Below are 26,875 nucleotides of genomic sequence, written 5' to 3'. Positions count from 1 at the left end.
ATTCATTGTTATCTATCGAACTCAGAACTGACTGCCCTGCATTTTTTCTGTCAACCCTACTAGAGCCTGCTCACTGCCAAGTGGACTGATAAAACGGAGGTCTGCATACCCAAGACCGAGAGCCAGTGCTGCCTCTCAGACCGCCTTCACCAACACCCTATGGAGGGCTCACCTAAGGTACCAGCCCGGGTTAGGGTTAGTCAGTCTCTCTCTCTGTCTCTTAATCTTTATTCACTCAAAACCTTCTCTTCATTTATACACAAAGTAAATAACCTCCCTTATTAAGCTTCTAAAGTCTTTTACTACTTGTTCATTCCAAGACCAAATTTACAACTTGGACAATAAATGCATAAAATTGAAAGCCACTTCTTGGTGGCTTCCAAGGAGGTAATTAACATTATCAACAACATCTATTATGTTGTAAGATTAGTTTCTTCCCTGCAGTTGCTAGTTAAATATGAAGTTTTATTAATCTTTCGACGAAGAAGTTTTCTGTCCCTTGACCTGAATTTTATCTTTTCCCTGATTTTTGACTCAACCACAACCCTAGTCTTTATATCCATTGCATGGTGGGATCCCCAGGCTTCAGATCACCTTATAGAAAACAAGGACGCCTGTGGGGAGGACCCCATGATCAAAGACAAGATGGGGCAGCTACTTGATGGATCTCTGTAGGGCCATTTCATTTGTGCTTAGGGAAAAATTAAAGTCGGAGGAGCACCACACAACAAGCAGAGGAGCAGATTTGGTTTACAATTCAGTGAGCAAGAAAGATCTTTCTCTTTATCCAAGCCAGCTCTCCTTCTCGGCACTAACATATCACAGGAAATCAGTGTCTTATACTTGACTGTGTCTTCCCTTTGTCATCTTCTAAAGAGGTCTCTGCCCATAGAGGAACAATATTGATTCGTTATCCCTAGACCAGTTGGAGCTAAGTCCATGCTACTTGACTCAAGCCATCATCAAGCTCCTCCATTCTAGAGATAAAATGCAATTTTTGCTAAGGAACTTGAAGAGTGTCTCTGGTGAAGTAGGATTTAGGTCATTCCTCTGGAATTCTGGTTTTAATTCATTGCTGGCATTTCTGAAGTAGTTTAGGGTGAACATCTGAGATAAATGAGTCATCTCAGTCCTTCTATTTCTTCTATTTCCTATTATTTTCTAACTTAAACATTTCAGAACTAAGAATTAATATATCTTCCCAATCCTGGAAACAGGCAAGTCATTCTGTAAAATATATTGGGAAATTAATGGACTTCCATCTGGGGAGAAGTAAACAAAAGTAGATTATATACATGCCTGTTTATCTATAGACCTACAGTATTGGGAGCTGAAGGATGGTTGAGCAGTTCTAAGCCAGGCTTGTCATTAGGTTAAAAAAAAACCCAACCAGCCAACCACCAATTTGGTTTTTCTCCAACTGTCAGCTGGAAGCAGGGAGAAGTGAAACGTTAAACTGAACCAAAAAGGGATTTGGAGTTTTTTGAGGGGTGTTTTAAAGAGCTAAAAGGTGCCCCTTGTTCTCCACCAACTCTACCGTCCTCAGATTCTGGGCTCCCAGGAGAGGTTGGAAGAAATCCCTGCTCCCATTGTGGCTGTCACCTTGTTTGGTGAAATAGATGTGATTAGGAAACTTCCTCAGATCAATCACCCAGGTGGTTCGAGGGACAGAGGTGACCAGAAGCAAGGCACAGAGGGGGCTAAAAACTCCTTCCACGGTGAGCACTTGACAGCAGGCAGGACCAACTACATTATCAATCTCAATGTCTGCTCTTCTCCCAGTCCAAAGTGCAAACATTCTCCCCTAGCTATGGCACAAGAACACTATAAGAAGCATCCAATCCATTCCTATATAAATGTATCTTCACATTACATATGGTATTTTGATAACTAATATGAGTACAGCGCCCTACATTTGTAAAGAGCTCTCAGATACATGATATTATTTGATCCGGTTACATACAGGCCTTATCAAGACGAGCAGGTGTCAGGAGCAATCAGGAAACAGTGGGGGTACTGACATTCCCCACAACCGCTGGGTCAGAGAAACCCATCAGTATGATCTTACAAAGAAATTCAGTTTATTTGATAAGTAAAAAAAAGAAAATTGCAGGATAGTTTGTACATCGTGAGCCCACTCGTGCAAAAGAAATATGGTTATGCCTATATATGTACATACACAGATAGCTTTATTCATTGTATCTATACTCACATATGCAAATATATAGATACATGTATATGAGTATATATTCAAATGTTTATATATACAATTTTACAATGACTATTATTATTTTATGTTGTTAATTTTATAGATATTTTTCCATAACAGCTTATAGAAAAAAACCGAATGAATTTTTTGGCCAAACCAATATATTTATAATATATGATATTTTATAATTAAAGAACATTATAACAAGGTATGTTTAAGAAAAAAGCTAATTGGTGTTAGCATTTCTTTTTCCCACCCTCACTTAAGGGAAGAGAAGTGGTTGTTGTTAAACGTGTAGATTGTACTATATTTGGAAAATTGGCCTTAAAAGGGAGGACTCGGATAAGGCCAGGACCCCACTCCAGTAGTTTTGTCCCCTTGGCCCTATACAAACCCCATGTTGCAGAGGACTAGCATGACAGCTGTGTTGTTGAAGGACATCTGTTTCTGAGAACAACTCAAACTCATCCATGAGTGGTTCAGTCCATGCTTAAGTCAGAGGATCAAAAATATAAGGTTGTACATACCCTCTCTGTGATCAACTAATCATACAGCCATAGATGTGCACACATTAGGGTTAAAAGAGAAAACGATGGCAAGTCCTGCACCACCTTCCAGGAAGGTAAACAGGTGGAGTGGGAAAAATAGGGAATATGAATTGAGCACTTGTAAGTTTGAACCCCAGCTCTGCTGCTTACTTACTTGTGTCCACAGGCATGATCTTAGGCTCTCTGGACTTCAGTTTCCCTCTGTGTTAAATGTGCCCAATAATACCTATATCACAGGACTATTTCATATACACATCTCAAGTGACACTCTCTAGAAAGGATGCTGAAAGCTTGGTTGTCAGAGCACACCAGGCGACCAATCAGATTTTGCTGATATCCCACATTCACTGCATCAGATAGAATTTCTGCTTCTTTGTGTACATTGTAGGGTTACTCCCAGGCATTCGTCACAACTGTGAACAAATTGGGTGTGTTTTGTTTGCCAGGAAGTAACACTGTCAATCCTTCTACAAACAAACCAACACAAGAGGTTGCAGTTCTGCAAATAAACCCCACATCCTTCTAAAATGAAGGAGGCTTTGAGAGACCCTCAGGAGAAGGAAAGAGACTGCCACAGTCCGCTCCCTTCCCTTTTCTAACGTAACCTTCATTAGAAGTCAGCCACCTATCCCACCCTTACACTTCCAAAGACCAAGAATACCATACCTAGGGAAGCGGACCCTGAAAAACATGACAGGTCTTCCTAGCCATCTGGGAAATTCCCTAGAAAAAGGAGGTTTGGGTGCAAGGAGATTCAATTTGCAAGAAGTTATACAATCTCTTTAGTCCTCAATTTCCTGAGCTGTGAATGAAAGAACCAATGACTCCTAAATTCTCTTTCAATCCTAACATGTTATGACTATAATCCTCTCTCCCAATCCTCTCTGCTCTATTCCCATTGCTCCACCCTGGCTTGTGCAATCATCAGCTCTTCCCTGGGTTGCTGCAACTGCCCCTAGTCTTGCTCCTCCAAAATCACGCTTCACAGAGCTTGCAAGATGATCTTTCTAAACTGCACATCTGCCTCAGGTACTTTTGTGACTCTCCATTACCTCCAAAATAAATTCCAGTTTCTCAGCACAAGCCTCAAAGACGTGTCTACCTTCCCAGCATCATGTGTCACATCGCTACTCCTGTAACTGAGCAAGCAGAACTCCTTAGACTTCCTCTCTCACCTCCACGCTTTGCTATTCCCTTTGAATGGAATGTCCCTCCCCACATCTGCCCAGCCAACTCTTCTTTCAAAGTTAGCTCAAGTAGCACATTCTCCAAAAGGCAATTAGATGTCTCTCCTCTGCACCCCAATAGGACCATGTGAAATAACTGTATCATAGCATAATATTTTCATACAGCATTTAGAGTTGTTGTTTCTGAGTAGAGACTGGCTTTCTGCTCTGGCAAAGGACTCAGTACTAGTAGCATCACTGGTGCAGGTGACGCTCATAAAAGGGGCAGGTACGCAGATCCTCTGTTCTCTCTGGATCCTGCAGAGAGGCAGGGTCGGGTGGGGTGTGGCTGGATGTGCTCTGGAGCAGCACTCCTAAGGAGGAATCACTTGTTGCTCTTCCTTTACATAGGTCAGCTTGAGAGGGGCTGTGCTGAGGGGGTAAATATCTTGGGGTTCAGACACTAAGCAGTATGAGCTTAGGGGCCCATTGCTTAGGGAAGTGCTTGAAATGCCCAGCTTGAGGTCTCCTGGTCCCACAGGAAGTTGAGATTGGGTACAGCCGGTCCCCCTGTTGGAGAAAGAGGGAGCTAGCCCACTGCCTGGCAACCCAAGGAAAATCTCCTGGGATAATACATTGGTCAGTCCTACTGGTCAAACCACTTTCTACACATATGCCCCCAACCTACTATATAAGGTACCTAGTACCTAGTATTTTAAAAGCGCTCAATAAATAATTACAGACGCCACTTACTGAGGGCCTATTGCACGCCAGTAACCTGATATATTTTATTCCTAGTTCTCACAATGACTATACAAGATTATTAGTTCCATTTTATAGATGAGGAAACTGAAGCTTGAGAAGGCTAATCGACTTGCCTAAGATCGTATGGCTAGTAAATGGTGGAGCTGGAATCTGAACTGACATCTCGATCACTCCAAAACCAGTGCTCTTTCCCCCCAAGCTATGTAGCCTTTCAGTATGATGTTCTCTCCCTCTCTCTGCAGGAACTTGTCACTTATTGTGCTCAAATCCATGCCTTGAGTGCCCTCCTACTGAAATGTGTTCCTCCAGTGAGGCCTCTGGACTCTTCTGCCTCATTATAAGCTGACCTGCAGTTTTTTCCTTACCTTCACCCAGTCTGATCTGCTCTCTACCCTCCAAACCCAGTGTGTACTTGAACTCGTCTGCTGTTAGTAGAAGTTCCAAGTAAGTATATGCAATGAAAAGTCAGGAGCAGGAACAACAAGGCGTCTTGGAGACAGGAACCAAACTTGATTCTTTGGCAGGGCCCTTGGAGACAGAATGACCCCTGGTTAGCCATGTCTGGGCCCTGAAGTGGGAAAGGCCTCTGGCCTTTTCACTCAGCATGATGTCCAGGGAATGACCCAGAACATGATGACTCTGGCAGAGGTAGCTGCTCTATTCGCCAGGCACTTGTAAACCGGAACAATCACCATCTTCCTCCCCCACTCTTCATCAAAAGCTTTTATTAAATAGCCTAATTATTAAACAAGGCAGGTGGAAGAGAAAGGTAGGAAATTGGAGGGTTGAACTGAGCTTTTTCAAAAGCCAGAAAAATGACTCAGAGTGTGTAACACCTCATCTGGAGAACAAACTGGATGTTCCTGATGCAGCCGGGTGCATTGTTAAACCTGTGGAGAGAGACAGGGAACAGACCACTTTTTTTCTCTCTCAGTCACAAATAACTGCGAGCTCAGAGCCGAACTGGTGAGCTTCTAGAATAAATCCAGAAGACTTATTCTCCCAACAAGGGCCAAAGAACTGAGAGAATCACAGGAGAGAAAAATATATACTATCTGTTCAAGTCAGTGTTTAGAATATTCTAAATGGGAAGACATTTTATTAGCAAATCCACTAGACTATAAGCTCCTCGAGGTAAGAAATTGTGCTCTTATTTATTCTTGATTCTAGGATGGGGTCCAGTGCCTGGCACATAGTAGGTGCTCAATAAACGTTCACTAGAATAAAGCTGAAGGCAGGAGCTGAGTCTTGTACAACGTTGCATCCCTCTCAGTGCCTAGCACTTAATGAATGAATGACAGGGGCATTCATGAATGAGAAATGCCGTTTTAGACTTGCCTTTGAAGAAAAGCATACGCCTTTGCAAGCAGCGGTATCATCTCCCAAGTTATTCAAGAAGTCTGTGTTCACTTCCTAATTACTTCTTGATTTTTACCTCCTTAGAAGGCAGAACTTTTGCTAAAATAATCTGGCTGCTAATAAGAAACAGTTCTGCTGGCTTTTCTTCATCCTCATGAAAAGCCAATCTGTCTTGAACGAACTTCTGGAGCCACCAAGGCACACGCCAGGCCTTGGATTCTCCTGGGAGCTGGTCTAATTTGCCTCTAGCTTTTCCGGTTCCCTCCCTTCTACTCTCTCCTGTCCTCCTTGTTCTGGGTGCCAGCTGAGTTTTGACTCCCTTTGTCAAGCAGCTCTGCTTCTGCCAATCCAGTAAACCTCACCTCTCTCAGCTTAGCATATTTACAGAGACAGTACACCAGAAACATATGGATAGTCAAGAAAGCACATAATGTGTAGGAAACTGAGGCAGGAGCAGCGAGAGGCAAGAGCTCTTCCTCACAAGTATCCTGAGCAAGGGCTTGAGGGCCATGCTGGTTTTCTTCCCCTCTCACAGAGACAGGTGCAAGTCACTGATGGGGCTTCGTGTGGGAGCTGAGTCTTATACAGTTTTGCATTCCTCTCAGTGCCCAGCACTAAATGAATGAATAACGTATTAGCTCCCCTCACAAACACATAAAACCTCTCTATTTCACAGCTGAGGGATGGAAACTCAGAGAGCTTAGTAGATCAGCCCCTCCAGGCTGAGCTAGGTTCCCCTTCTCCGGGCACCCCTGGTGGGACCTTACCTTAGCATTTATCACAATGGGATATCGTTATTTGTTTATATAACATTTTCTACTCAATTTTCTGTGTGCTCCCTGAGGGCAAAAACTGTGTCTTTCATCTTTGCACTTCTCAAGGATAAAGCCCTCAATAAAAGTTTGCTGAGTGAATAACTTGCTCAGGGTCACCCAGCTAATACGAGGCTGAGCTGGGACCAGAACCAAGCCCTCTGTCCCCCCAAATCCTATATCCTTGCTGTCCTACCAGGACACTTTCTGGAAGAAAGTGGGAAGTGGACCTATAAAGAAGCTAATTAAGCATTTGGCAGGTTTATGAACTATGTTGAGAGGTTTTAACTTTCCTTTTCCTTCCTTCTTGATATTGGTGGGAATTCTAGGCAGCTACTCCGAGCCGAGCCAGGGTCACATCTATATTCTTGCTCCTGAAATAGCTGAATTCATCACCTCTTCAGAGGAGGAAGTCTCCACAGATGGCTTTGAAGCTCCCTCTCCTGCCCTCCTGCCAGGTGTGAACAAACACTTCGAAGTAATTTGGGGATGACTGGGAGAAAATGTCAAAGGCTTTGATCCATGTTTCTTGAAATATTGGAGAGTTTTCTGTTCTTGTTGGTCCTGAACAACTAGGCTGGAAATTTCATGAGCAAAGGTTTGTTTCTCCCCTCATCTGGTCACACATGTTGATTGTGGAGGACCTATTCTGGCCACCCACAAGCAAGATGCCGGTACCTGACTTTGATGGAATGAAGGTGGCCACGGTGAAGAAAGAGGTACTCAAGCCTGCACTGCTGCTGCAAGTGGAAGGGACTTCCTGGCTCCAGAGGAAAGCCCAGAATAGAAAGGCAGCAGGCACAAAGGGTCCTAAGGACTGTATTTGGAGTGGTCAAGAGTTCGGGCTCCGGGACTAGATATGCCTAGGTTCCAGTCCTAGTTCTACCACCTACTGATCCTCTTACCCTGGGCAAATTATGTAACATCTCCATGCGTCAGTCCTCATGTACCAAAAATCAATGAGCTAATCCATGAGGGTTTATTACTCTCCATAATAAACCCATCCAGTTGCATTCTCCACCCCTTTCTTCATCCCTGCTCTGTGCCCTAGAGACTGACCTCTAAGACTGTATCACCAAGTGTCCTTTGCCCTCTGGCTTCTGGTTGGATTCAGCCAAAGAGGAGACACTAGTAGAAGAATAGCTACTCAGAGGAATAAGAACCCATGGTATTTATCTCCCTGGCTTTCACAATGGTGGGCCACCATTTCAAGAGAGGCTGTATACCTCTACCTCCATCCCCAGCTCCTGTCAGGCAGCCCCGTCCTGTAGCTAAGCTCTCTAAAGGTTCCATTAACTCTGCTTTCTCACCTTAGACCTTCACACCTAGAGATGCTCATGGCCTCAGCATCCCCTGTTGGGCATCCTAACCCTATGCATGCTTCTGTATATAGTCCTTTTGCTAGATTCTCCCTGTTTTACCACTTGAGTGTCCCATTTATCTCCTTTCAGGACCATGACTAATGTGCCTGACATATAATAACTGTTCAATAAATGTTTCATGTTTCTCCTCCTCCCCCTCCCCCACCCCTTCATTATCCTCACCATCCTCTTTATTATTTCAGTATAAAGCAGAAGAGCTACAGGGAAATTGTATTGGTGGTCTACTGTTGTGTAACAAGTTATCACAAAGTCAGCAGCTTACAACAACACACGGTCGTTATTTCACAGTCTCTGTGGGTCAGGAGTCCAGGGCTGGCTTAGCTGGGTTCTCTGCTTTAGGGTCTCACTAGGCTGAAATCTGGGTGTTGGTGGGGGCTACAGTCCATCAAAAGCTTGACTGGGGCAAGATCCACTTCCAAGCTCCCTCGGGTTGTTGGTAGAATTTATCTCTTTGCAGCTCTAGGACTGAGGCCCCTGTTTCCTTGATGGCTACTATCAGCTCCTAGAGGCCACCTTCAGTTCTTTGCAGTGAGATCCTCTCCAGTGGCCCTCTCACCACATGGCAGCTTACTTCTTCAAAGCCAGCAATAGAGAGAAAGTTTCTTGACTTCAGGGAGGGCCCTGGTCCTCTTTAAAGGGCTTCTACCTGATTGAATCAGACACACCCAGGATAATCTCCCTTTGTATTAATTCAAAAATCAACTGACTTTGGACCTTAATTACATTAAGAATCCCTCCACTTTGCCATATAATGTAAACTAATCAAGGGAGTGACATCCCATGACCTTTGCAAGTCACAGGCTCTCCCTGTGGTTCAAGCACAGGGGATTACACAAAGGTGGGGACACAGGAGACTGGACATCATTGCAGGTCACCTTACAATGACACAGAGATCTCATCAGGAGGTAGAACAATATTCATTCACCAGCTACTTTTATACAGTTTTTCACTAAGGTTAGGAGAGGTGCAGGGGGGGACAGGTCTTGCCAGTGGGGAAGGACAGAAGCTAACACTAGTGGAACACTTAGTTCCATTAGCGCTCTCCACTGACTACCTCTGGTCCTCTACCATCCCTATAGTTGTCTACTATTCTTCCACCTTTCAAATGAGAAAGCTGGAAACAATTCACCCTAAGTCACACTGATACCACCTCCTCAATGGTTCCCAAGGCTTTAGACAAGAAGGAACAAAAGTTATGGAGGTCAATGTTTGGGAGCTAAAAGGGGCCCTCTATGTACATTCTTCTTTTTCATAGAGTCGGTATATATGATTTCAGGGAAAGGAGACTCAGTCTTTTTTTTTTTCTTCCCCAGAGAAGACTTTGCTAACCCCAATAGCATAACCACTTAGCACAAGAGTCATGTATCCAGAAAAAACATTTAAAATTCTCAGGTGGGTGAAAGAGCCACCATCCTGTGTATTTGTCAATGAACACTTCACTTCCATTCAGGATACATATGAAAAAAAATCACAATTTATTGGGTTTTGGCTAACCCTATACTATGCATTAGTGTTTTTTAACTTTTAAAAGCATATCCACATGTATTCCAAAGCTCTGTGCTTTCACTTTTTAAAAAGGACCAACTTTAGAAATTTCTCAAGAGCACGAATATTTAGCTTCAGAAGCTTTGGGAATGGGATGGATTCTTCAAGGAAAAAGAATAACACTTTCCACCAATGCCAGGAACTCACGAGAGGTTCTTGGATCAGCAAGTTTAGTACATCAGTTGGCAAAGTCTTTACTGGCCACTTTAGCCAGTATCTAATCTAGTATGAAGCCTGCTGCGTAGAAGGCATTTGATAAAAATATGATGAGTGACTGAATTAGTGAATGTATTTTTTTGGTCCTAGTTACATACTCTTTTTCAGTTTCTTCATCTTTTCCTTGTTATGTCATGAATGTGTTTCCTCATTTTTCCCTTATTTCTTTTAATTTTAAAAGATTCTATAGGCTTGTAAAACAAAGAAATGGCAGAAAGGTATAAAATAAAATTTTAAAAATCCATCCTTTCCTTTACTTTGTTCTCTTTAGAGGTAACCACTGTGGACTATGTGATGTGTATTTTTATTACAAAAGTGAGAGTATATATTTATTTGATCCTTGATTTGCCTCATTCTTTTTAATGGCCTCTTTGCATTTGTTAGCATATGTAGCAGACACTGTCCATGATCCACTCATATCCCTTTGGAAACCCTTATCATTTCCACACATTACAGCCTGACTGCCAATGGGCAGTACCTCCTCCTTTGTTGGGTAGCTCCCTCCAGCCACTGAAACCAATTTGCCAATGGATGGTTGAGTGGAAGTACTTGAGAATTAATGTCCCTCTGGGAGACAGCTTCAACAATGACTAAAAGTTGTAGGAGTATAAATACCCCAGCTCCCTGGCCCATTGGCTAGGATAATTCCAAGTCACGTGCTTTGCACTACCTTCAGAGTTTTCCTGAAAGATTAAACTTTAGTCACTCACTGGCTTAATAACACACCCTTTACTGGCCATCTGTCCTTCCCTGCATCACTTCCCCAGTTCCCTACTTACACTCCCCAAACATCTTGCACTTGAATCCTAGGCACAAGATCTGCTTCCAGAAGAACATAAACTAATGTTTATTTAATCATTTTCTTAATGATTTATTTAATGCTCCCGTTTATTTAATCATCTTCTTATTAATGCCATTTATTGCTTCTGATTTTTCAATAAAAATAATACTTCAATAAAATCTTTATCCACTTGGCTTAAGCATATGCACATATTCCTGAATTACAATTGCTAAGTCAATGGGAAAACTACATTTGGTATTTAAGAGACGATGCCAAACTGGCCCCCAAATGGTTTATTAATAACATCCTTACTGGGACTTCCCTGGTGGTCCAGTGGGTAAGCCTCCATGCCCCCAATGCAGTGGGCCAGGGTTTGATCCCTGGACGGGGAACTAGATCCTACTTGCATGCCACAACTAAGAAGTCCGCACGACACAACTATGAGCCTGTGTGCCACAACTAAAAAAGATCCTGCAATGCTGCAACTAAGACCTGGCGCAGCCTAAATAAATAAATATTTAAAATAACATCCTTACCAACAGTTTGTTGGAGTTTACTTGGCCTCACCTCTTGCCAGCACTGGATATTATGGGTATTTTCATTTGTTCTGTTCATTTAGACAAAAATAGATGTATCATATTTTGAACTAAATTTCTTATATTAATTAGAATAAACATTGCAGCATTTCAGGTACTTACCAGTTGCTGGGAAGGGAACACACAAAACACACACACACCCAATGTAGAAAAAAAAGTAAAGTCTGGACTTAATTGGCCAGTGATATACAATCTTATCAGCAGTGGGGTGGCCACATGGAGCAAAGGTGGATGTCTCAGTGCATCTTTCCCTGGCCCCAGGCCTCGGGGTGGGGCACACCACACCTACAAGGGGAGTCAAGCCAGATGTAGAAAAATTCAAGTCTGACTATGCCTTAAACTTTCCATACTCAGAGTTTTTGTCCCCTTATACACACAAGCCATATTTCTGTCTAAGGAAAGGTTTATCCAACTTGAACTCTCCTGGTTGTTGAAACAAATTTAAGGCTGGCTTTCCCTGAATAATAGCTCTGCCTATACCTTTTCAGTTTTCTGGAAAGCCCATTTCCCTGAAGACCATCCCTTGCCTATGATTTAATACTCTTGCCTAGATGGTTCTGAAACTTATGTGATTGGCCAGTTCATGTCCTTTGTCCATTTTCCTATTGAATTATTTTTATTTTTTGTATTTATTTGTTGAAAAGTTTTATATATTGTGGATATTAACCTTTTGCTTGTAATATATGTTGCAAGTATTTCCTCTTGCTCTGTTGCTTCTTATTTGCCTTGGTTTACAGTGGTTTTTAATTTTTATTCAATCACATCTGTACATCTTTTCTCCTATGATTTTGGATTCTGTGTCTTGCTTAGGAAGGTCATTCATTCTACCCAAATATCATAAAAATATTCACCTATCTGTTCTTCTAGGACCTTTATCAACTTGTTTTTTTCTTTACATTTAGATCTTTAATCCATCTAGAATTTATTTTTGTGGATGAAATGAAGGAGAAATCTAACTAGACAATTTTATCATTTTTCTACTACTATAAGTGAGATATTTTTCCCATTGCATTTTCTGAGTGTTATTGCTAGTATATGCACACGTGCTTGCTCTGAAGATTCAATTCCATCATCTCCCACTGTCTCATCTCAGTAGGGACTAGATCTTTGTGTTAAAGGAAGATCCTCTCAGACTGGTCAGCATGCCTGCTATGTAGCTATTAAGCTATCTCGCTTGGCCTTTGTTTCCTCATCTGTTAAAATGGGGAACTCGGACCAAATGCTCCTTGTAGTCCTTTCCTGCATTAATAATACTAAGGCTTTAAATAATTTTTTTTCTTCCTGGTCAAAATGCAGTTCAATTTCAAAGGGGAGAAAACAGTCCTGTAGTTCTAGTTGCTAAAGGGCGTTGAACCTCTTTACATTTGAAACTGATACCAAAGGTGGTGAAACTTAGCATTCTCTTGCTCTTGGGTTCAATGTCTTGGCTATTTTTAGCTAGATCTGGCACCTTTGGGAATAGGACACTTGAAATACAGAGCTAAGAGCAAGGTAAGGCAGCCACTCAGCATTTATCTGTTTTCTGTGAAATAATATGCTTCTTTCCAAAGAAAGGGCAAGGGGGTGCAGCAGTGGTCTCCTGCTTTTAGGATACTCTTTTTCTAATGACCTGGCATTATATAGTTTGCCAAACCTGCCCTGGAGGCTGTCTACCCATGACCAAGGGATTCATAGGATGTGAGCCCATATACCTGGTGCTATCTCCCAAATGGTTTCAACTGTAAATTCAAGGAGAAGTTTGATGTTTAGCTACTCAGGAGAAGCACAAGTATTCACTAAGTGCCGGATAACCTACAATTCCTACCAAACCTCTGGGTCAGCCTGGATTTGTGTTATATTGCTGTCATTTAATTTAAAATATTTCAGCATAGTTAACATGACAAATGTGCCACCTCCACTGTTGGAGCAGTTATTAACATTTGGAGTCCCCAGAAAGAGATGTACTCTTCAGAGATGAATAGCATCTGAAAAAAGACCCTAAGCAGAACTCGAAGCAAAAAACACTCTAACAAGAGAGGGATACCACAACAACTTCAACTACCATTATCTATAATAACACCGGAGGGCTTGTTAGTTAGCATAGTATATGTTAGATATTAGTTTTCACTGGTAAAATGAGTTGTGTTCAAGATAGGTGCATTGGCTAAAAATATAGTATAGGTATTTTATGTTGCCCAAACAGTTCAATAACTGATGTCCTTCAGGATGGCCTAAGCCAAGGATTCAATCTGATCCAGTGAAAGCCACCTAACAAATGATTCTATTACCTAATGCCAACTAGAAGGTTAGTTTAATCCTGCCAGGTTCTAGTGGCAGATCTAACAGTTACTGTAGCTTTGAAGCAGTGATGAGCATAAAAAAGATTTTAAGATAACAGGAACAACAGCAAAGTGATAAGAAAATATCTGTGATTTTTATTGGTAAAAAAGTCATAAGTTCTGCTAAGACTATTGCAGTTTATTGCCTACATCATTATTGAAGGAAATGCTGTAGTTCATTTAGAAATTAGTAAAAATTTTTTTTAAATGTTTTTCATTCAAGTACATAGAGTCTCTGAATTCTACTCACTGACCTCTTAGGGGGCATAGACTCCGGGTAAGAACTCCAGTGCCTAGTGTACTGAATGTTTGATACTAGAGAAGCCCCTCAAAAAAGCCTTACTGCTAATGGTGTCCATCAGGGGATGCCAATGTCCTCGCCAAGGGGGTCTCTCCTGGAGATGCCAGAGCAGCCTGTATGGCTGGGCCCCTAGTAGAATCTCCCCAAATCTGTGTTGCTTGTGCCCAGGGTACCAATAAAACCCTTGCAAGAGCAGGCCCATCATCTACGGTGAGCTATGCAAAAACATAAGCAAGCTTCAATGGGGCATCAGCCTGGCATAGGCCAAATTCTCTCTCAGCAAATCCAGTTTTTCCTAAGAAAGCATAGCGGAGACCTGTATCAGACTCCAACAACAAATACACTCATTCACTTTACCACCCAGAGAACTTTTCTCTTCCAGCCACTGTATTCCCACATTTGCATAATTAAATGGGCCATTACATTGGTTTTCCCAGAACCAAGTAACCATCTGCCCTAAAGCTGTATCCAAGTCTTGCATCTTGCAAAACCCAAGGCTCATTTATGGACTCTTTAAAATCTGGGTTTACTGTGATTTTCCGTATGTGTCTTCTATTCTCTTCACGAAGATTTCAAAGGTCTTTAGGACAAAACTCAGTCCCAGTTCATGCATCCTGTGCTCCCTTCTCCCTGTACAGTCTCTGAAGCACATGGCCCAGCCCTGCAACCATGACACTGAGATCTCCTTCCCCATCTGTGTCACTGACCACCATTGCTCCCACACCACCCAGTGCCCAGAGGCTGGTTTTGTTAGGGAAACCACTGACTGAAACTGCCCGCCCTGGCCAGGCAACATAGTAACCACTTGCATGAGTTCTCTTACAACAGGAGGTCCTGGTAAGGAATGCAGAACTAACAAGCTACCACCAACCAGAAGAATTCTGGAAAGGTCAAAAGGAGAGAGGAGACACCAGTCCATATGTCCTACCACCCTCCCAGAATCCTTCGCTCTGGAATCCATCTTGCCTGAGTGATGCACGTGCCACCGGGAAGGACCCTGAGTCAGAAAGATTGGCCAGAGACAACCCAGAAACTAACCCCATTACTATAAAAGCTGATACTGCAAGCCACGTGGCAGAGCAGTTCTCCTGGGTTCCCTTACCCTCCTGCTCTCCATCCAGGCATCCCTTCCCAATAAAGCTCTTGCTCTGTGAGCATGTGTGTCTCCTCGGACAATTCACTTCCAGATGTTAGACAAGAGCCCATTCTTGGGCCCTGGAAGGGATCCCCCTTCCTGCAACAGTTTTACAGCAAGAGTCACTGACCAACATCACACTGCCGTTCATGGGGCATGACCTGTGAAGAAAGGCAGAAGAATGGCTTTCTCCACTTCCAGCTCCTTGTTCTCTCTTGTTCCCAGGCCAGGAGGCAGTTTAGTACCCTGAGTGACTTAGTCATCAGGAGACAAAGCACAGAATCAATCTAAATACACGAGCTGTGATTTATGTCATAGAGTGTTCTGCCTATGTTTTCCTTTAAGAGTTTGATGGTGTCTGGCCTTACTTTTAGGTCCTTAATCCATTTTGAGTTTATTTTGGGGTATGCTGTTAGGGAGTGTTCTAATTTCATTCTTTTACATGTAGCTGTCCAGTTTTCCCAGCACCACTTATTGAAGAGACTGTCTTTTCTCCACTGTATATTCTTGCCTCCTTTATCAAAGATAAGGTGACCATATGTGCGTGGGTTTATCTCTGGGCTTTCTATCCTGTTCCACTGATCTATCTTTCTGTTTTTGTGCCAGTACCATACTGTCTTGATTACTGTAGCTTTGTAGTATAGTCTGAAGTCAGGGAGCCCGGTTCCTCCAGCTCCGTTTTTCTTTCTCAAGATTGCTTTGGCTATTCGGGGTCTTTTGTGTTGCCATACAAATTTTAAGATTTTTTGTTCTAGTTCTGTGAAAAATGCCAGTGGTAGTTTGATAGGGATTGCAATCCTTTTTGACCCACCTCCTAGAGAAATGGAAATAAAAACAAAAGTAAACAAATGGGACCTATTGAAACTTAAAAGCTTTTGCATAGCAAAGGAAACCATAAATAAGACGAAAAGACAACCCTCAGAATGGGAGAAAATATTTGCAAATGAAGCAACTGACAGACGATTAATCTCCAAAACATACAAGCAACTCATGCAGCTCAATATCAAAAAAACAAACAACCCAATCCAAAAATCGGCAGAAGACCTAAATAGACATTTCTCCAAGGAAGATATACAGATTGCCAACAAACACATGAAAGAATGCTCAACATCATTAATCATTAGAGAAACGCAAATCAAAACTACAATGAGATATCATCTCACACCAGTCAGAATGGCCACCATCCAAAAATCTAGAAACAATAAATGCTGGAGAGGGTGTGGAGAAAAGGGAACACTCTTGCACTGCTGGTGGGAATATAAATTGATACAGCCACTATGGAGAACAGTATGGAGGTTCCTTAAAAAACTAAAACTAGAACTACCATATGACCCAGCAATCCCACTACTGGTCATATACCCTGAGAAAACCATAATTCAAAAAGAGTCATGTACCAAAATGTTCATTGCAGCTCTATTTACAATAGCCAGGAGATGGAAACAACCTAAGTGTCCATCATCAGATGAATGGATAAAGAAGATGTGGCACATATACACAATGGAATATTACTCAGCCATAAAAAGAACGAAATTGAGTTATTTGTAGTGAGGTGGATGGACCTAGAGTCTGTCATACAGAGTGAAGTAAGTCAGAAAGAGAAAAACAAATGCCGTATGCTAACACATATATATGGAATCTAAGAAAAAAAGAAAAGAAAAAAAATGGTCAGAAGAACCTAGGGGCAAGACGGGAACAAAGATGCAGACCTACTAGAGAATGGACTTGAGGATACGGAGAGGGGGAAGGGTAAGCTGGGACAAAGTGAGAGAGTGGCATGGACATATATACACTACCAAATGTAAAATAGAGAGCCAGAGGGAAGCAGCCGCATAGCACAGGGAGATCAGCTCGGTGCTTTGTGACCACCTAGAGGGGTGGGATAGGGAGGGTGGGAGGGAGGGAGATGCAAGAGTGAAGAGATATGGGGACATATGTATATGTATAACTGATTCACTTTGTTATACAGCAGAAACTAACACACCATTGTAAAGCAATTATACTCCAATAAAGATGTTTAAAAAATAAAAATAAATGCACGAGCTGTCTCTGCCACACCTCCCCGTGGGAAAGGCCGTTTGAGGTGTGAGGAGCTGGTGGGTGGAAGTTGTGCAGAGGCAGTGGGGGAGGGAAACGACAGGGGGGGAGCAAATGGGCAGGGCCTCTGTCTTCCCAGCCTCCAGGAGGTACTCAGTCACCATGGTGGAGGGTCGTGGTATTGGGGTCAGGAGGGGCAGAGACGAAGGCCTGCCCCGGCACCTCTGCACTCAGCCAGTACCCGTGGCCTCTGTGCACAGGCTGCCTGCCAGTCTGGGCATTCCTACCCTGGTTGGTTGAGGGTTGGCAGGGGGTATTTATTAGCACGGGGTCTTGTTACCTAATTGTAGCATGGAAAAGAGGATAAGAAGAGAAACCCTTTGCAGGAAAACATCCCTTCTCTCCCAGCTCCACAGGCCCTTCACCCCTCTGACTTGATCCCTTAATTTCTCCAGATTCATGACCTTTCTTATAAGTGGTCCCCTCTGGGGTTCTGACAATGGTCATCTCTCCAGGGACTCCTAGTTACGGCCCAAGAGAAGCATTAAAGTGTTAGCCTCCACACCCCAGGTTACAAGCAAAGAGAAGCCACAATTAACCTCTATTCCAACAAAGGATTCCATCTATAGAAGTTCATTTGTTTCCCCCTCTGCAGCTGGCTGGGCTGGTGGCTGGGAGTGGGAGACTTCTCGGGCACTTTTTTCGTAAACCTTTCTTTTACATCCAGGAAGTGACCAGTTCTACAGTTAAAGTGTGTGTTAGGGGCATCCGGGCAACCAGCTAACTCCTTGTATTTCCTGCTTTTCTTTTCCCATTAAAATAGCAGAGGAGTTGTTTCACTTAGGCACTCCCTTTCTGGATCTTGAAGAGAACCCAGAGGCTATTTTCAGCCAGGGGCCTCCCTGTGAGTGGTGTAAACCCCACCCCATGGCTGCCTTACACTCACCACCCTCCCTCAGTACCAGGAAGCTTAAGGCAAGCACCGCAGGCTCTGGAAAGAGCTGGATATCCTACCACCACCCTACCACCTCCATTCCCCAGCCCCCCTGCCACCAAAGTTACCCAGTGTGGCGTTAATGCACTAAGAAGAGCCCTGCTGTCTACCTTCCTAGCTGCGTGTTCAAGGATAAGTTAGTTAAACTCTCTGAGCCTCAGAAGAAGGATAATGATAATGATAATACCGACTTGGAAGGTTTGCAGAGATTAAACCAAGTGGGTTTTGTAAATGGTGCTTAATAGACTTTAGAAGCCTATTCAAGTGTTAGCCACACCATTTCTCAGAACGTGGGGCTAGCGAGGAGCTCTTCAGAACTCTCCATGGAGCCCAAAGTATCAGTACCTACAGTGGCTCTGATAATACCCCTAGAGAAGAAGCCCTGAGAAGATAAACTGGGGCTTTTGTCCTGTGTCCTCCAAGGACAACCACAGAGGAACCTCAGTGCTAGACACACAGTAGTCTATCAGGAAACATTTGTCAGTTTCCCAGTGGTTTGGGAGAACTGGCCAAGAGGCTTAAGAAAGTATGTAAAGCACCTACACCTGCCTCAGATAATCTGAGGTGACAGCGTCACCCACAGCCCCCGAAGTTGTGGTTGCCCAGGGATAACAGTAGAGAAAACCACCCCAGTTTCAGTTTGACTGACTCTCATGCCTGGTCGCTCCCATCCCATGCTCTTTTGCTCTCTCTTTAGCAGAAGTGGTGATGAGCCAGTCTGTCCACAAAGGGTTAGTAACCTTCAGGCTGTCATCCAGGTGATGCCTTAACTGGAGTCCAGACTCGTATTTACTGCCACATAATTCTTTGCTTTGACAATTGTGCCTGAGTGTTTTAATGCCTGGCCAGCCCTGCTGTAGTTTGTTTGGCCATGTTTTGAAAAGGGACTTTGGTGCATGCTGTGGTAATTAGCACAGCAACGTGGGCTGGTGACGTGGCAATGCGATGGACTGGAGCAGCTGATTTATTTTCTGTGGCTTCCTTCAGCTGCTGCTGTGTGTCCGCAGGCACCAAGTAGCCAAGAAAGACACTGGGCCAAGGACCTTCTGTCTGATAGGTGTGCATGGGGTATGGAGGTGTTTTTCTCTTAGATGTCCTTCTAGACCTCTTATCCTTGATCACACAGCTAGGGAGGTAGACAGCAGGGCTCTTCTTACTGCATTAACTCCACACTGGGTACTTTTGGTGGCAGGATGCTGGGGACTGGAGGTGGTGGGGTGATGGTAGGATATCCAGCTCTCACTAGAGCCTGAGACACTTGCCCTAAGCTTCCTGGTACTGCGGAGGGTGGTAGGTTTAAGGCAGCCATGGGGTGGGGTTTACACCACTCACAGAGAGGCCCCTGGCTGAAAATAGCTTCTGGGTTCTCTAGCCGGTATTTTCCAATGGCTCATGGTGGAAAAAACTCTGATGCAGTATTTTTGCCTGTGACATTCCTTTGGGGTCAGTGTCCACCAGGTTAATTCGAGGGGAGTGTGGACATAAAGGAAGACCACCCAGATGAGAACAAGCAGAGACTGTTTTTGCCGAGCTTGCTATAGCAATGGACTCAGCCACGATCACTTGCTTTTGGCAGAGACTCAAAGACAGGTAGTGGAGTGGGAAAACCTCATGGTGAAAAACAGGGAAGGCTTCAAGGCTTCAAGGCTCTGATTGGAGGTTTTGGGCATGAGGCTACCTGGAAGCAGAACACCCTATGTGATTGTTTTGGAAAGCGTATTTGACTGTCTCTGGTTGGTCCTGACTTGAATGCAGGGGCAAAATGTAGGGAAGTTGGCGATTATGGGCTGATGGCTACAGAGGCTGTAATTTGGCTTCCTGGGCCGTTGTTGCAGAGCTTGTGGGTCAGAGTTCAATTTTCATATATGGTCTGGCCATTGTTCATCTGTGTCGTCAGGCTCTCAACAGAGACTAGCTTTGAGACTGCTGTTAGTCTAGATTACCTAACTTCATGTTGGGACAGTTATGAGACAGGCTGGGCCTGGGACCCTTTGCTGCAGCGCTTGCACCTGGACAAACATCTCCTCAAACAACAAAATACAAAGAAACTATAAGGGACTAAAAATAACTGCGGGCAGATTATGGACAAAAGAGACAAAAAGACCAAAAAATCCCAACTGCCACTTCTCAAGAGCCAGGAGCAAAAATAGGGTATCAGGAGCAAAAGCGGGGTACTGTGTATGCCCCTGCACTCAACACCACCAAAGGGGTGGGCAAAACACCTAAGCCACCCCTCCATACCCTCACCCCATATAAGGAACCCGCTTGCCCCATCTCCAGGATGAGCCAGGGAAACTGTTACTTGTTTTCACTCCCTCCTGCAGCCGCAGGAGCCCCAGTAAAGCCTTGCCTGTCCTCTAGTCAATTCCTATTGATTGGGGAAGGCCAAGAACCCTGGTTGGTATCAGACAAACTGCTGCTCAGTAAAAAATTATTTACAAACAAAAAACAAGGCTGGAAACAGCCAGAATGCTCAATTTTATAGAGTTAAGAAAATTAAGGTACACCCATATTGTGCAAAAAATTTTAAAATATGTCTCCAAAGAGATTTTAATGACATTGGAAATGTTTATAAATGTGATGCAAAATGACAAACAATTCAAAAATCATACAAAGCATGTGGCTACAGGTATAAATAAGCAGAGGTCAGTCAGAGGGTCTTCCTGGCCCTTAATTTTTAGCTAAGATGTGCTCAGACACCCATCACACAGGTACAGACAGTGTCCCATGTGCCCCCTGGGAAAACTTGCTGGGGATGTGAATGGTCTCTCTGTGAGCTCCTGCTTCCCCAAGGTTATCTGAGTTCTGGAATAGTGTTTCATCATCCCCACACACTGCTTCGGCACTGTGCCATGTCAATCTAGTTGTGGAGCTCAGCTTTTTCCTTAATTTCAATGAAAACTCACTCATCTAAGGCCTTTTCATAGTGCACAGAGGGATTTACAGCCAGGCAAGCATACCAAAAAATGAATATCATCTCTCTCGGTCTCTCATTCCTCAGGTGTTTTCCACGGCTCTCAGACCTCCTCTTCTTTCTCTTCTGCCTGTTTTCATCTCTGCTGCCATCCTCAAGGGAAAAACAGATTCTTCCTATGATCTTATGAGAGCAATTCATCTCTCTCCAGTCCCTACTTGCAAATGCTGCTTTCCCTTAACATGTCCAAGGACTCTGTCAAAGCTTTAAAGTTACCCCCTGTACTTTTTGAGGGCCCCAGATTACACTCGCTCTGAGAGACAAGGCTCTTTTCCTCCCAGGCCTCGTCTAGTGAGCATGGGAGGGAGTGGATGGGGATGGGTGGTTTTTTCCAGTAACACAGGGTGGAAGACTAGAGATAGTGTATGAAAAGCTCCTAGCATAGCCCCTAGCACTGTGATAGCCCTTGTTTCGTCAAACATCCCCAAAGGGTACCTCCTCTAGTTCTTCTGAGTTTCCCAGCTCCATCAGCTTTTGCAGATCACTGACGCCAGATGTGCAGGTAACTTCCTTGTCACTGATTTTGGTGCAATTTCGCCCATCTGTTAAAGGTTAGGACTTTTTACCAAATCATCTCAATCAGTGCCCCCTTTGTTTTTCTAATGTTTATCCAAGAAGTCCTTATTTTGAAATCTCAGTATTAAGTTTCTGTTGATCAGCTCTGATAGTCCCAAGAAAGTTATGTTTTAACCTTTACTGTCGATTTTTCCCCTTTTAAAAGTGGCGAGGATCTGGGCTGGAGACAGCCGTATTTATTCTGGGGCTCAGACATGTCAGGGCTGGTCTAGAGAGCCAGTGGGGAGGCCTGTCAGGAACCTATTTGTATGAGGGGCCCAGGAACCACCAAGGAAGGACTCTTTCTAGGAGAGGAAGAAACTGGTAGACACGAGCTGCCACAGATGACTTGTGGGGGAAGGACTGGTTTGAGTAACAGCTGGTGTGTACCGCTCAGATTGTTCCCACCCAGCAGGCTATGGATGTGACTAAGTCCCGGGATGGGCCTAGGGTGGTGGAGAACTGAGGTAGGCACAGTCACAGAAAGTTTCTGTGAGATATTGGGGTACACAAACAACACAATGGGGACATGTGGAAAGGAGTGTGGATCAGGAATACTCCTCAATCTGCAGAGCCATTTGGGACCAGGGTAATAGGAACAGCCTAAGAATGCTTCCTGCTTCAGCAGGGGGATTCTTGTCCTTGGAAGCAACAGCCCAGTGAGATGGCCTAGCAGAGAAGCACACGGTGACTTTAATGGGCAATGATGGTGCCTTTGGTGAAAGCTTCAGGGGGTGGCAGCAGCAGCAGTGGCCTCAGTGCTGTTGACTCAGCGTTGACATCATTGGCTTCCAGTAGGAGGCAGTGTATCAGCTCAGATATTAGCACCCTACATGGTGGGCACTGCAAAATGGCAGTGGAGAACTCAGCATCAGACAGACCAAAAGAAACCAGAGCAGAGGAGGAGGAAGCTGATGGGGAACCCAAGAGAAGAGTGAGGTTTTGTAGCCAAGAAGACTTACTTGTGAATGTACCTAAGGTACCCCTGAAGACTCAGAAATGTTTGAGGGGAACGTTGAGGATTTCCAGGAATTTTTCTGGTAAGACAGAAGCCATACCTAGCTACAGTGTATTGAGTATTTGACATGAATTAACACATTTAATTCTCATAGCTGTCTAAGAGGCAGGTAATGTTAGCCTCATTTATCAATGAGGAAGGATGAAGTTAGGGAGAAAAAATAACTTACAAGGGGTCACAGAGCTTGTAAGATTTGAACCCAAGTCTATTTGATTCTAAAGTCAGTGCTCTCCCAGTACACCAGTATCTCCAAAGAGGATCAGAATTCAGTCAACAAATTCACTCAACAAACATTTACTGAATGTCTATTATATGCCAGGTACTGCTCTAGATGATCACCATATGGCAGTGAACAAAATAAACAAAATTCCAGTTTAAAATTGTGGACGTAATTGAAATTATAGCCCTAATGTTGCTTCCAGGCTGGTCTAACCTTGGACACGTGGGTTACATAAGCAAACCTGAATAAGTCTGAGGCTTGAGATAACTTGGATTCCTAGTACACCATTACTCAGCCATGCTCAGGGCCAGTTGCCAGTGTCTCCCCCACCACTTGGCTGTACTTGGCTGCTCCATTACATTGATTTAGAAGAAAAATATAGTTCACTTAACCTCTGTTCTACAAAGAATGAAAAGAACTTATGCTGGAGAGCACTTAAGAACAGGGGAACAAGAATGCCTCACCCAAGGACAGAAACAGAGGACACAATGCTTTTGACAATTGCTGATGCCTGTGCAAGAATGTGTTGCATTTAGAAACAGCACCTACCCATATAGTTGTTACACCATTAAGTTCTCAGCCACATCCCTTAGAACAGATAGAATGCCAAGATAGGCAGGTCAAAAACACTGTGAATATATTTATACTACGGATGCTATGGCAATACTGGCAAGGGGGCCTGGTGAAAGTCAAGCTTAGCACTATTGCTAGAAGCTTTCTCTATCCCAGTGTGAGAGGCTCAGAGTACATGGGGCCATGATTTGACTTCCAATTTAACTAAATCAATGACAAAGGTAGTATAGCATAATGGTTAAGAGTGTGAACTCTGGAGAAAAACTACTTGAGTTTGAAACTCTATTGTGCTAACTTACTGGCTGTGGGATCTTGAGTAAGTGATTTAACTCCTCTTTCCTTCACTTCCCTCATCTTTAAAATGGAGATAACAATAAAAGTTACCTCACAGGATTATTATAAGGATTAGCAAAATATGTGTTAGCTATTATCAATAGAGTAAGATTCTTTACATCATAGGTCATGATGAATATAACACAGTGTGTTTACTAAATCCTATTTCACTTTTCCTCTTTCAGGGCTCAAAGGAAGCTGATATATCCCATTGTTCCTTTCGCTTATGGTTGGGTTTTCACCAACTGCATGTTGGTAGAAGTGATATAAGCCACCTACAGACTTGGGTCGTTTAAACATCTTGCGTGATACTGCAGATTTCTTTCCCCTGCTACAGCAACCCTGGAAGCCGTATGATAAGATGGTAACATTCCAAGATGGTGAATCTCCATCAGCCTGGGTTTCTGGGAGATTATATGGAATAGAGCTCACCCCACTGCACTGTTATCTATATTGCACATGTAACATGAGCAAGAAATAAATGTTTATTGTATCAAGACACTGAGATTTAGAGGTTCATTGTTACCATAGCATAACCTCTCCTATCCTGATGAATTTATAAAGCTGTATCGACCAGTTGCTAGTGCTTCTTCCCAGCACAGTGGGCTTTCATATTCCAGAGAGACCTGGGGTTTTAAATGCCTAAGTGCCAGGTTATCTGCTCAAGTCCTAGGGTATGGAGGTGTCTTCATTTAAGCCCTTTAACTTTTTAAGAGCCATGGGGTTTTTTTATACTACTGAAAGCTATCCATATTTTGAAAGGAATGATGAAGCATTTCCCCCTTCCTTCTCAAGCTAGATCTCAGCAGAAAGTCTTGTCACTGTTTTTCCAACTGCCATACTTATTCATTTTACTACACCCTGACTCATCAAGTTTCCTTCTCTTGACAGGCTGTCCAGTTCATGGCCTAGCCTCCATGAAATATAAGGTCTGCTTAAAATATTAATGTTTCCCTTTTCCAGAATTTTTTCACACTTACAACTAACACTGGCACTTAATAACACAGGACCTCATTTGGGGGACTTTTTTGGAGTTTTTCACTCCAGTGAGATTAAGGGCAGGGACCTTCTTTTAGATCCCCAAAGGGCCCAATGCAGCATTAGGCTTCAAGTAGATGGCCTGTAAACACTTACTGAATTAAATTTCTAGGCAACGTATTTAAACTCAGGCTTGCCACATTCCTGACGCTTTCTTCCCAGAACGGGTCTGTGGGTGAAGAAAGATGGCTGGAAATACGGCCGCACTCTGGCCTTTTCTCCATGCTCAATGGGAAGGTGGATGTGAATATTGTAGGGAGCTGGGAAGGGGTGAGAGAGTCGGGGAGTTGACACAACATTTATTTCTACTTCCTTAAATATCAGTTAGTAAATATAGTTAAGTTCTTATCATGAGCTGGGAATATGTACTGACTCTATAGGTAAGCCATAGCATTCTCTGAGGACAGGGACCATGTTTTCTACAGATCACATATTGACAGTTCTTTCATTTCAAATGAGACCTAGTGATAAGACCTTGTATTTGTGTAATTATTTAAAATAATTATACACTTTTAATTATGGAATTAAATTACACATCTTGAGGTACTTTATAATTTATTGTCTCATCTGCTCTTTAGAATAACCAAGATTCCAAATACTTAGTTCAAGACTTATTCCAAGAACTACCAAGTTCAGAAAGAGGTTTGAAAATGTCCCTTAGGGGCTTCCCTGGTGGCGCAGTGGTTGAGAGTCCGCCTGCCGATGCAGGGGACATGGGTTCGTGCCCCGGTCCGGGAGGATCCCACGTGCCGCGGAGCGGCTGGGCCCATGAACCATAGCCGCTGACCCTGCGCGTCCGAAGCCTGTGCTCCGCAATGGGAGAGGCCACAACAGTGAGAGGCCCGCGTACCGTGAAAAAAGAAAAAAAGTCCCTTAGGATTTTTTTGAATTTCTATCTACCCAGCAATCATTTCCCTCACTTGAAAGTTAGTCCTGGGTTCAACTCAGTGCCCACTGCTAAGAGCTAGCACCTTACAAGTGCTGCTAATCTTGGCTGATGTTGTTTACAAGAGAAGAGGCAACTTCCTGTTTCTTTAGCCCCAGTGGCTAGGCAAATGCAGAGTTGTTTACCCTCTTAAAGTCTACTTTGGGACAAGCAGAAAATGATCACTGACTGAGAACTCCTTACCCAGGGTATCACTTAAGATCCCAGACACCAGAATTTAAAGCTTCACTCTTGCTCCAGTTGATCTGGGGCCTGGCCCTGGGACTAAACCAACTGCCAGGCTTCCCAGGAAGCCATCAACTGCTGCTGGGAGGTGGGGTCAGGCGAAGCTCAGAGGTAACTCAGCCTTCCTGGGCTCAGAAAGTTAGAACCAAACTGGTCTCGGGGGAGGAGAGAAAGGAGTGGAGACATGTCCTTATCAGAGTCCTCCCCTTCCTTGGGTTCTGTGAGGAAGCTCCAGGCTGCTTTTCCTCTGCCTTTTCCAACCAGTCCTTCCCCTCCTTCTACCTCAGTGGAAGGGCCTTCTTAGGCCCTTCTCAATTTGCCTGACACTCAGGCGGTTCCCAAGCTAGATTTCCAGTTTTTAACCCAGGAAAGTGCTGGGCACCCTAGGACTAGTTGGTCACCGTAGGCTTTCCCTAGGGCTCTGAACCCATGTCTGGTCTCTCTCTCCATGGTCTCCTCAGGAATTTCACTGACGCCAGAGCTTCCACCAGCCTTTAATGCTTAATTCCCGAAGTGCCCGACCGATCAGCACTTGGGCCACCCGCCTGATAGTGCTGTTTGCACATCTGGACTTAAATTCCATGGGCTCTGAACTAACTCACCACCTCACTCCTCCACTCCACCAACCCTGGCCCCACTCCTCTCCCAGTGTTTCTGTTTTTGTCAGTGCCACATCACTGTCCCAGTTGTTCAAGATTTCTTTACTCGTATTTGTTGAGTACCTACTTTGTGCCAGATTCTGTTCTAGGTTCTGGGGACTTGGCAGTGAACAGAAGTCACCAAGCCTTCGTGGAGCTTGCATTCTAGTCAAGAAAGACAGAAAAGAAATATA

The 26,875-nt window shown here is 43.7% G+C and overlaps 1 long non-coding RNA gene across 1 annotated transcript in view; it reads left to right on the top strand.

Annotated features, from left to right (window-relative positions):
• Positions 1-24,327, top strand: part of LOC114904835 — a 38,586-nt gene extending 14,259 nt beyond the window's left edge. The window contains exons 2-5 of the long non-coding RNA XR_003796043.1: positions 64-177; positions 4,931-5,132; positions 7,189-7,317; positions 24,020-24,327. This is a non-coding gene — a long non-coding RNA (uncharacterized LOC114904835). The remainder of the gene's footprint in view (positions 1-63; positions 178-4,930; positions 5,133-7,188; positions 7,318-24,019) is intronic.
• Positions 24,328-26,875: the final 2,548 nt, after the last annotated feature.

The sequence above is a fragment of the Monodon monoceros genome, unplaced genomic scaffold (assembly GCF_005190385.1).
Source record: "Monodon monoceros isolate NGI ecotype Baffin Bay Population unplaced genomic scaffold, NGI_Narwhal_1 Super_Scaffold_21, whole genome shotgun sequence".
In the NCBI taxonomy this organism is placed as follows: Eukaryota; Metazoa; Chordata; class Mammalia; order Artiodactyla; family Monodontidae; genus Monodon; species Monodon monoceros.
Note: the sequence above shows the minus strand (reverse complement) of the source record. Positions and strands in the feature narration are given on the sequence as shown.